Consider the following 8,543-nt stretch of genomic DNA (forward strand, 5'->3'; position numbering starts at 1 on the left):
AAAAATGACATTAACGAACATCATAATGTAAGTTGAGATCAGCAACACTGGAAAGATATCATTTCATTTATTTTGAAAGGCTTTAATTATGAAAATGGGCTCTTATGAATTATGTGCCGTAGGTATAAAAATATGGTTACATACAGACAGGGGATACAGGAGCATAATGTAACATCACAGTAGGATTGAAAGAGAAATTGGAATTGAATCCACTGGTCAGCGAGAGGCAGTATGTGATGAGGGATTGGGAGAAAGTGTGAGTGAGAGGTGGAGAAAGAGAGGCGGTGAGAAGAGACAAGCGGGGGGAAAAATTCACTTCCACAGCTGGCTGATCTAGGAAATCCTGCAATCTCTCAGAAGCCAGAAAACAGAAGCAGATGAGCCATGTCTCTCCATCTCTCATTCCCCCCTCTATCCATCCTCCTCCCTTCTTTTCCCCTCTCCCTCATTCTCCAGATGAGTTGGCTCTATATTTTTCTTTCTCCCTTACTCCTTTGTTCTCTCTCCTCTCATCCGCTTCTTCTTTTTGCCTCCATCTCACTGCGTTCACTCTGCCTCCAACCCATCCCTTTTCCTCTCTTATGATGTCCTGAGCGGTTTGACTAGTGCTCACGCCAGACTATAGCCCCCAGTGGGCTCATTTCACACCTCTGGGCATGATGCCAGCCAGTCAGCCGCTCGTGGTGTTACAACTGACAGACAGACGGCTCTTGGCGCTCTACTGGCCCCGATTAGGATGCATACAGTGGACTGAAAGGGAAAAAATGGGGGTGAAAGAAATACTGGAGTGTGGCAGGTTAATTTTCCCCCCATTAAATGAATTGGGTGGGAGAAGGGTGAGCATGTGCGTGTAAAGCAGAGTGGGTCCAGTGTTTGAGTGAGTCTTAAAAATTGTGCACCTAGAAATGCTGAAGTGTGTTTTGGGGAAGCGTTTTTTGTCAGATTGTGTCTACCTTTGTGCATATGTGAGTGTGTGTGTTATGATGCAGAATACAAAAAGCCAGTGATACAGCCAAAGCCTTCAGGCTCGCTCAATGTATTTCATAGCAAGCCTCCCATTACCAGTGAGAGCTCACTACTCTCCCTGAAAACAATAAAGACAACTCTCTCCATGCTTGTAGAATAATAACTGAAGGGGGATGTCACGTATTACATAGCAGGTCAAGTACGGATGAGCATGTGCATTGTATAATGGCAGGAGTAAACGGCGCACAACAAGGACAAATTGAGATGCTCTAACAAAGCAATTACATCTTCTAATAAAGCTGTAATTGTGTTTCATTATGGCGAGACGACATCTATTTGCATCATCTTTTATTCCCATGCTCGGTGAGTGGTGCCTGCTCACTAACCTCTGGCTGTCTTAAACAATGCTTATTATGCTTAGGATGGTGATCACACACACGGAAACAACAAACACGGGCAGTGCATGCATGCACACACACAGACACACACACAGACACACACGCATAGAGAGAGAGCCAGACAATGAAGTGAGGGAAGCCTCTAGCCTCACAGCGTCGATCTCTCCATTGAGAACCTGTAATTATAGACCCTGTCTCAAGATAAATCTATTAACGCCAACATATAGCTTTTAATTTAATCTGTAGCTAATTAAAGTGAGGGGACAGGAGGGAGGGGGGATGTTAGGAAGAGGGGGAGGATGGGTGGAGGAGGTGGCGGAGGTGAGACAGTACAGGAGGTGTGTGTAGCAGTGGAGGCAGGGGGATTGTCTCGGTCCCTGGGTTCTGCCGCTCGCTGCGGAGATGATTGAAATGAATTCCGCCGGCAGTTTGGTTTGGCTTGGGATCTCTGATGTTGGCTCAACATTACAAAGCATCACCTGAAGCTGTAAGACTGACAGGTGACACTTTAATTGAAATAATTTAGCTGCTCATCAAGGGAGGAAGCCTGAACCTTGAAGCAGGCAGGAAACCAATGTGTGTGGATAGAAACAGGAGTTTGGACGAAGAAGTAAAATAATGGAGCAATTTATCTGGAAGGAGCTTTTTCTCCGTGGCTCGCGGATGCGTGTAAAAAAAAGTAGCAGAGTCCTGGAGCTGCTGACTGAGTCTCTTGTTGTATAAAAATGGAAGCGGAGAAAGTAATTCTTGGCTGTACTTTTGCCATGCCAACAACCTAGTTATAAGACTGCTTTGCAGGGAAGCCAAATAGATGCATTTTTAATGACAAGACATACTAGATATGTGTTAGATGCACCTGATGGAGACTAGATTGTGGATGTATGTCATTTCTTTTGCATGTTGTTTTATTGAAGACTTCGTCCATATCTCATGCATCTCCGCTGGCTGCAATATAAAGCCCAATACTAACTGAGATCACGCGGGTCTTCAATAAAGCCATTGCTGCGGTTTACGAAGCGTATTTCCGGTCGTGCTGATAATCTGCTTTTGCGATCTTGTAACACCCCCACCGCCCCACCCTCCAACACACACATTACTCTGAGCTCCCACGTCTCCATATGATGGTAGGGAAACCCACATCTCACAATATGAGAGACAGTAGCACAATTTTGAAGTAACTTTTAAGAGCACAAGTTTGATTTCTGTCTTGTACTTCTGACAGAAGTCTGAGGTTTTTGGTGATGTTTCAAACACTAAAGCCGTTTGTAGACTGTCTCAAGCATAGAACACACAACAGGAAATTCACACTAATGGAAAAACTCTGTTCGGTTTAGCACCTGTGTAGTGAATGCAGGAGGCAGAATACATGACACACAACTCCCACTTGCTTTCTTTGAGTTCTCTGCATAGTTACCTGCTCTTTTCTTGCATGGGCTCAATTACACATCACACATACTTTGTAGTAGGGAGCTGGCAGGGAAAAGACCAATGAATGTCTAATCCGACAAATTCAGGCATTTTTATATGCAGCTCTGTCAAGAGCAGTACATGTGTGACAACCTATGATTATTACTGACGCTGTAAATGGCTACTTCTAGAAATTTCACAGCAGAATATGATTTATATTCTACTTAGTAATGACCGAGAACATGTGTTCAGCATGAATCAGATACACATTATCGAGCAAATTCTTTGGAAACTAAAAGTAAAGTTAGGTTTCTTTCAAAAGTAATTTGCAAACTTCAAACAGTGCACACCGTTCCATCAATATTTAGTGTAACCACCCCCTGCCTTTGAATGCTGTGAGAACCATAGAATTTGCACTGCTTGGTCTTCTTGTCACTGAAGACAGATGCTTCTGTATGGTTGAGGTTTCATAATCTCATCAAGAAGTCACGTCTCCAGTCTATGCGTTTCTCAGCCAAGGGTGCCATTTGTCACTTATTCCTACTCTAGAAATGCCCTTCTACTTTTTGCAGAGGATGCAATTCTGCTGGCTGCAAACCAAAACGTTCAGCTTGTAGCTGAGTGGGAAGATGCTGCAGTTCTATGCACAGCTTAAGTTGGTTTTATGGTCTTGCAAAGGTAGAATGCCCCCTCTTCGGCCCACTTTTCCAAACAAAATCTGGCAGATGTTAACGTCATCCGCTTCCAGCAATGTGCAGTCAGGGTATTGGAGGACTGTGCAGAATGGTGGGGTGCACTGGGGTGGGTGAAAACCCCTCTCCACCCTCTGTCCGACCAGAATCGACACATTTGTGGTACCATAAAACAAGTTATAGCAGCTTACAGTCACTAGGGGGCAGTGTGACAAACAATCAGTCTGTGGGCTACTCTTGTTTGTGCTGTTACAGGTCCTTCAGCCAGCTACGGAGAAGAACAAAGTTAAAGCATAACAAAGAGCTAAAGAGTGTTAAAAACTTCTCAAGATGTATTTTTTCTTATTCACTTCAATTCAATTTTATCTATATATAGCTCCAAATCACAACAGGTGTCTCGAGGATTGTTATGATAATTTTATCAGCTGTTGACCTATACGCACCATCGTCCAGGTTGAGATACACGCTGCTGGTGTTTTGTATGTTTGTGTAGACTATAACATCCTCTGCACAGGCTTTCCATAGATGGACACAAAAGCAGTATTATAAATTAGCCAAGAGGCTACACTCTGTGGGAAACATGCTGTATTGCTTCCTCAGGGTTGGGGCTGAGTCGCTGCTCGAAGTGAGGCAGTTGAAGTATCTCTGAACCTTGTTCACATGTGAAGGAAAATGTAACAAAAGACTGACAGGTGGATTCGTTGGTGTGACATTAGGAGGAATGTAGTGCACTGAAATGTGGTGAAGAGCGAGCTGAGGAAAAAGTTAAACCTTCTAGCAGTTGATCTTGATCTCTGTTATGAGCTCATAGTGACTGAAAGAATGAGAGTCCAAATAAAATCTCTGGAATTGTATAGAAAAAACAAAATAATGACTAAAAGAAGAAGAAAAACTACTGAATGTCAGCTCTCTCTACTATGGGCTCTCATTACTTGGTTTGAGGACACAGTGTTTGATTTTTTGCTGCACACACACACACACACACACACACACACACACACACACACACACACACACACACACACAAAAGTACAATAGCACATTTTATCCCACTGATCACATTGATCTTCATCTTCTTACTATGTCTGCTTTTACATTGACTGCAATTTGAAATCTGCTCACATTAATGGCTGATCATTAGGAAAATACACAGGAAGAGTGAGAATCAAGTCCTTAATTAAGGCAAACTGATTTTTCTTTATCTCCGTTGTCACTTTCATTTTTAAGTTGATCTCATTTGCCAGTTTGCATTTCCAAAACCACTATCAGGATCTGGCAACACAACCATAATATCAAATAAAAAGAAATAAAAATTGCGTAACAAGAAAAATTACTGTTCATCTATGTCACTTTAAAATGATACCCATGTATCACGTATAAATTACTGAAGCTGGAGATGGCTGAAGGGAAGCAGGGTAAAGCATCGTATGGATGTTTGGCTGAAAAAGTTGCTTTTCAGATGTAGTGCGATAATTAAAGTCACAAATGACCTCAATGAGGACATTAGTTACTTCATAAATTTAGGAGAAATACACACACACGGAGACACAGACGTCGAGTGACTAACGAGAGATCAAAGAAAATGTGAGAAAGAGAAGGAAAATGGGAGAAGAGAGCCTCAAACACTTCCAAGATAAACAGAACGACGCGCCATCTGAACCTACTTCAGAATATATACATCAAACAGCTACACTGCTCTTGTGTTCCCAGCAAAGGCTTGAAATACTCATTTAATACCCCTCTGTATCATAATCCATATGGACACAACATATTGAGGGATTATATGTGTGTGTACACAGAGCACATAACCATTCTCGACAACCCTTTCTGCCCTGGGGGATCGTAAAATGCTCATTAATTCCTTAAATTAGCTTAAATGCCCTTATTGAACAGCACCTTCATGATTATTTTTTGCTTATTAACTATTCCCTAAGTGGGCTGCCGAAGGTCCTATCAGGTCAAAGCATGTGTGCATGTCTGTGTAGGTGTGTGTGTGTGTGTCAGGGGAGGGAAAACCAGTTCAGACTCAGTCCTACTAAACCCCTCACCCTCCTCCCCTTTCCCCATTTCTCTCTCACGCCAGGCACAGGGACCCATTGCAGTTGCCTTGGTGACGCTGGCTGGCAGCCGACAGGAAAAGAGGCTGGCAAATAGAAAATGTCAATTACTGCTGAAGATATGTAGATCTGAGTGAGACACTGCTGCAATGAGAAAGAGTGGGAATGAAGGAAGAGAAAAAGAAGGAAGAGAGGACGTAGACCTGAAGAATGGGTGGGAAGAAAAAAAAAACCACCCGAAAAGAGGTGTGATGTTAGACAGCGGCAGGAAAAAGGATGAGGACAGGGACGGAGACAGGTTGACGGGCAAAGATAGCAAAAGGTTACAGTGGATTGTTGAAGGAAGGAAAGTGGGGAAGGCAGGGAAGGGATGGCGAGGGCGCGTTAAAGCAGGAGATGAGAGGCTGAACGGAGCCCTGTCTGCTGACAGAGAACGTCTGTCCACATCTATTATAACACCTTTCCTTTTCTGAGGCTGACTGAAGCTGCATGGGTGCATTCATTATTCTCTCTCTCACGCTCTCTCCCAACCTATCTTCCATCCGCCACCTTCAGCAACAGCCTCTACATCTGGCTGGCAATTTGATTAAGTCTAGGAGATAAGGTCGCCAAGGAGAGAGGAGAGCAGAGCGGAGCAGAGCTGCTGGGGGTGTTAGGCCGATTCTGGAGTAATCACTGTATTGATCTCTGAAAGCATGTGGCTGGTGTAGATTATGGGACTGAGTTAGGTCCATGATGAGTTTTGGAGTTTGAGATAAGTGGTTATATGTATACTTACACGTGCGTGCGTTTATAGATTGAAATCCAGTGCAGTTAATTATACATGTATGCATGCATATCACACATGGTATACGTCCACCCTATCTGTATGTGTGCATAATTATCCTCTTTATGTTGGTGTATGCATTTCTGCGGTGTGCATGTGTGTGTGTGTTTGCATGTGCTTCACACAAATGAACATATCCTTTCTGAGTATGTATGACTAGTCCTAAGTTGAATGAATGCATTCCTACCCCCATTCCAATTTCCAATGGAGGTCTCTTGACCTCCCACTCTGCAGACACATAATGGTCCATTTGGGGTTTAGCAGCAGGCATTACCAGGAAGCATGGAGACACTAAGCTAGACCGTATTTCCATAAGACTGGGACATAGAGGCCCTTCTATACATACATTACGTTCTTTGTGTCTGAGAGGTCTCATATGGGGCTTGTCTACACCCATGCAGAAGCAATTGTATACACCCACAGCACTCCATAAACACCCAGGCACAGAGGATGGGATGCATGTGCAGCATGATATGAAAACACATACACTTCTATAGGAATCGTCTCATATGTCGTTTAAGCAAACACAGGTATATATGCACATTGACATGACACGCACACAAAGATGGTAGCACAATGGGACCTGCACAGCAGCTGCAGAGTGACTGACACTGATAAGATCTGAAGGGCAACAAGCCACCACTGCTGTCACGTTGTAGCTTTGCTATCGCACACAAACATCTGTAGTCTTTTATGCCAGATGATGTTCCTCAGTTATGTTTTGGATTTTAATCTTATTTTCTCTTCAAACACAAAAAACAGCTTGGAGGGAAAGTTTTTGCATCCATGTGGATTATTGGCTAATTTAGCCCAATTAAAATGCATGCTACTAATGGAGAGGTTGTCTGGGCAACCAGAAAAACGAATGAAAAGTTGCACTCCCACCCTCAGAGACCTGCCGGTCAATGTCATTGGAATAATTAATTATGAGTAATTACAGTGGTAACAGTCGGGATAGGGTAAAAACTCGGGAACTGCAATCTTAATTCATTCATGTCAAAACGTATTATTTCATTAGAGGTGAAACTTCAGCTCTGTGCTTCAGCTATTCCATATAATATTTCCCCAGAAGATGGAAAAAAAGGGAAAAAAAGAAATAATGTCTTTAACTGAACAATATCACTGAAATCAAAAAGATGAAAATGTTCAATTTGACTTTAGATGTATTTCTTCAGTTTTACACAGTGCCAGGAGGTGCTTAAGATGCCATTAACTATTAGGGCTGGACTGACATCATCAAATCAATAATATGCGTAACTAAGTATCACCTCAATGAACACATTCCTAGGGCTCACTTAAATCTCTCTCTCCTTTTTTTTTTAAACACACACACACACACACACACACACTATATACACAGTGCACATCATGCTCCACAAATATCAGCAAACAGCTGACACAGCTCTCTGTTGACCCACTTCTGATAGTATCATCTTCAAAGAGAAGGGAGCAAAAATCAAAAGAAAAAAAGGGGAGAAAGGAGGAGAAATGGGATTAACATGAATAAAGCGGAGTAATTGACCGGCGTTTCTCTATCTAAGGCACTGTGCAGTGTTGGTGCTGTGTAGGTTAAGGTTGCCCAAAGGCAAAAAATGCTCTCCATTCATTTAAATTTACAGGCTTTTGCTGTTTGAAGCCAGCCACTCATCTTCATTTGGGATTCACACACAACTGCCCGTGGCAGATGGCTATTTCATCATCATCACACACACATGCTCGCACACGCATACAAACGCATACAAACGCATACAAACGCATACAAATGCATACAAATGCATACAAACGCACAAAGTTGATGAAATAAGGTGGTATCTGTGTGTTTGTGTGTATGTGTTTCTGGATTGTGGATTCCAAAATATTATTTTAGCATAATTGGCTGACAGAGCCATTTGGAGTTAATTGGTTGGCTGACAGTCTAAACCCCAGGGCTTATGGGTATTGTAGTACGGATAATGCTGACAGTCTGCTTGTTCACACAGCCTGACTGAAACAATTATCTAAATGCTTGAATTAATCTATTTCTGGTGTTTTTGTTTATATTAGTAAGGAAAACAACAGTAAGGATGACTTAGCATGAAGTCCCTTGTTTTACTTGTCACTAGATAGATAGATAGATAGATAGATAGATAGATAGATAGATAGATAGATAGATAGATAGATAGATAGATAGATAGATAGATAGATAGATAGATAGATA

The sequence above is a fragment of the Pundamilia nyererei genome, unplaced genomic scaffold (assembly GCF_000239375.1).
Source record: "Pundamilia nyererei isolate P.nyererei 1_Seehausen unplaced genomic scaffold, PunNye1.0 scaffold00234, whole genome shotgun sequence".
In the NCBI taxonomy this organism is placed as follows: domain Eukaryota; kingdom Metazoa; phylum Chordata; class Actinopteri; order Cichliformes; family Cichlidae; genus Pundamilia; species Pundamilia nyererei.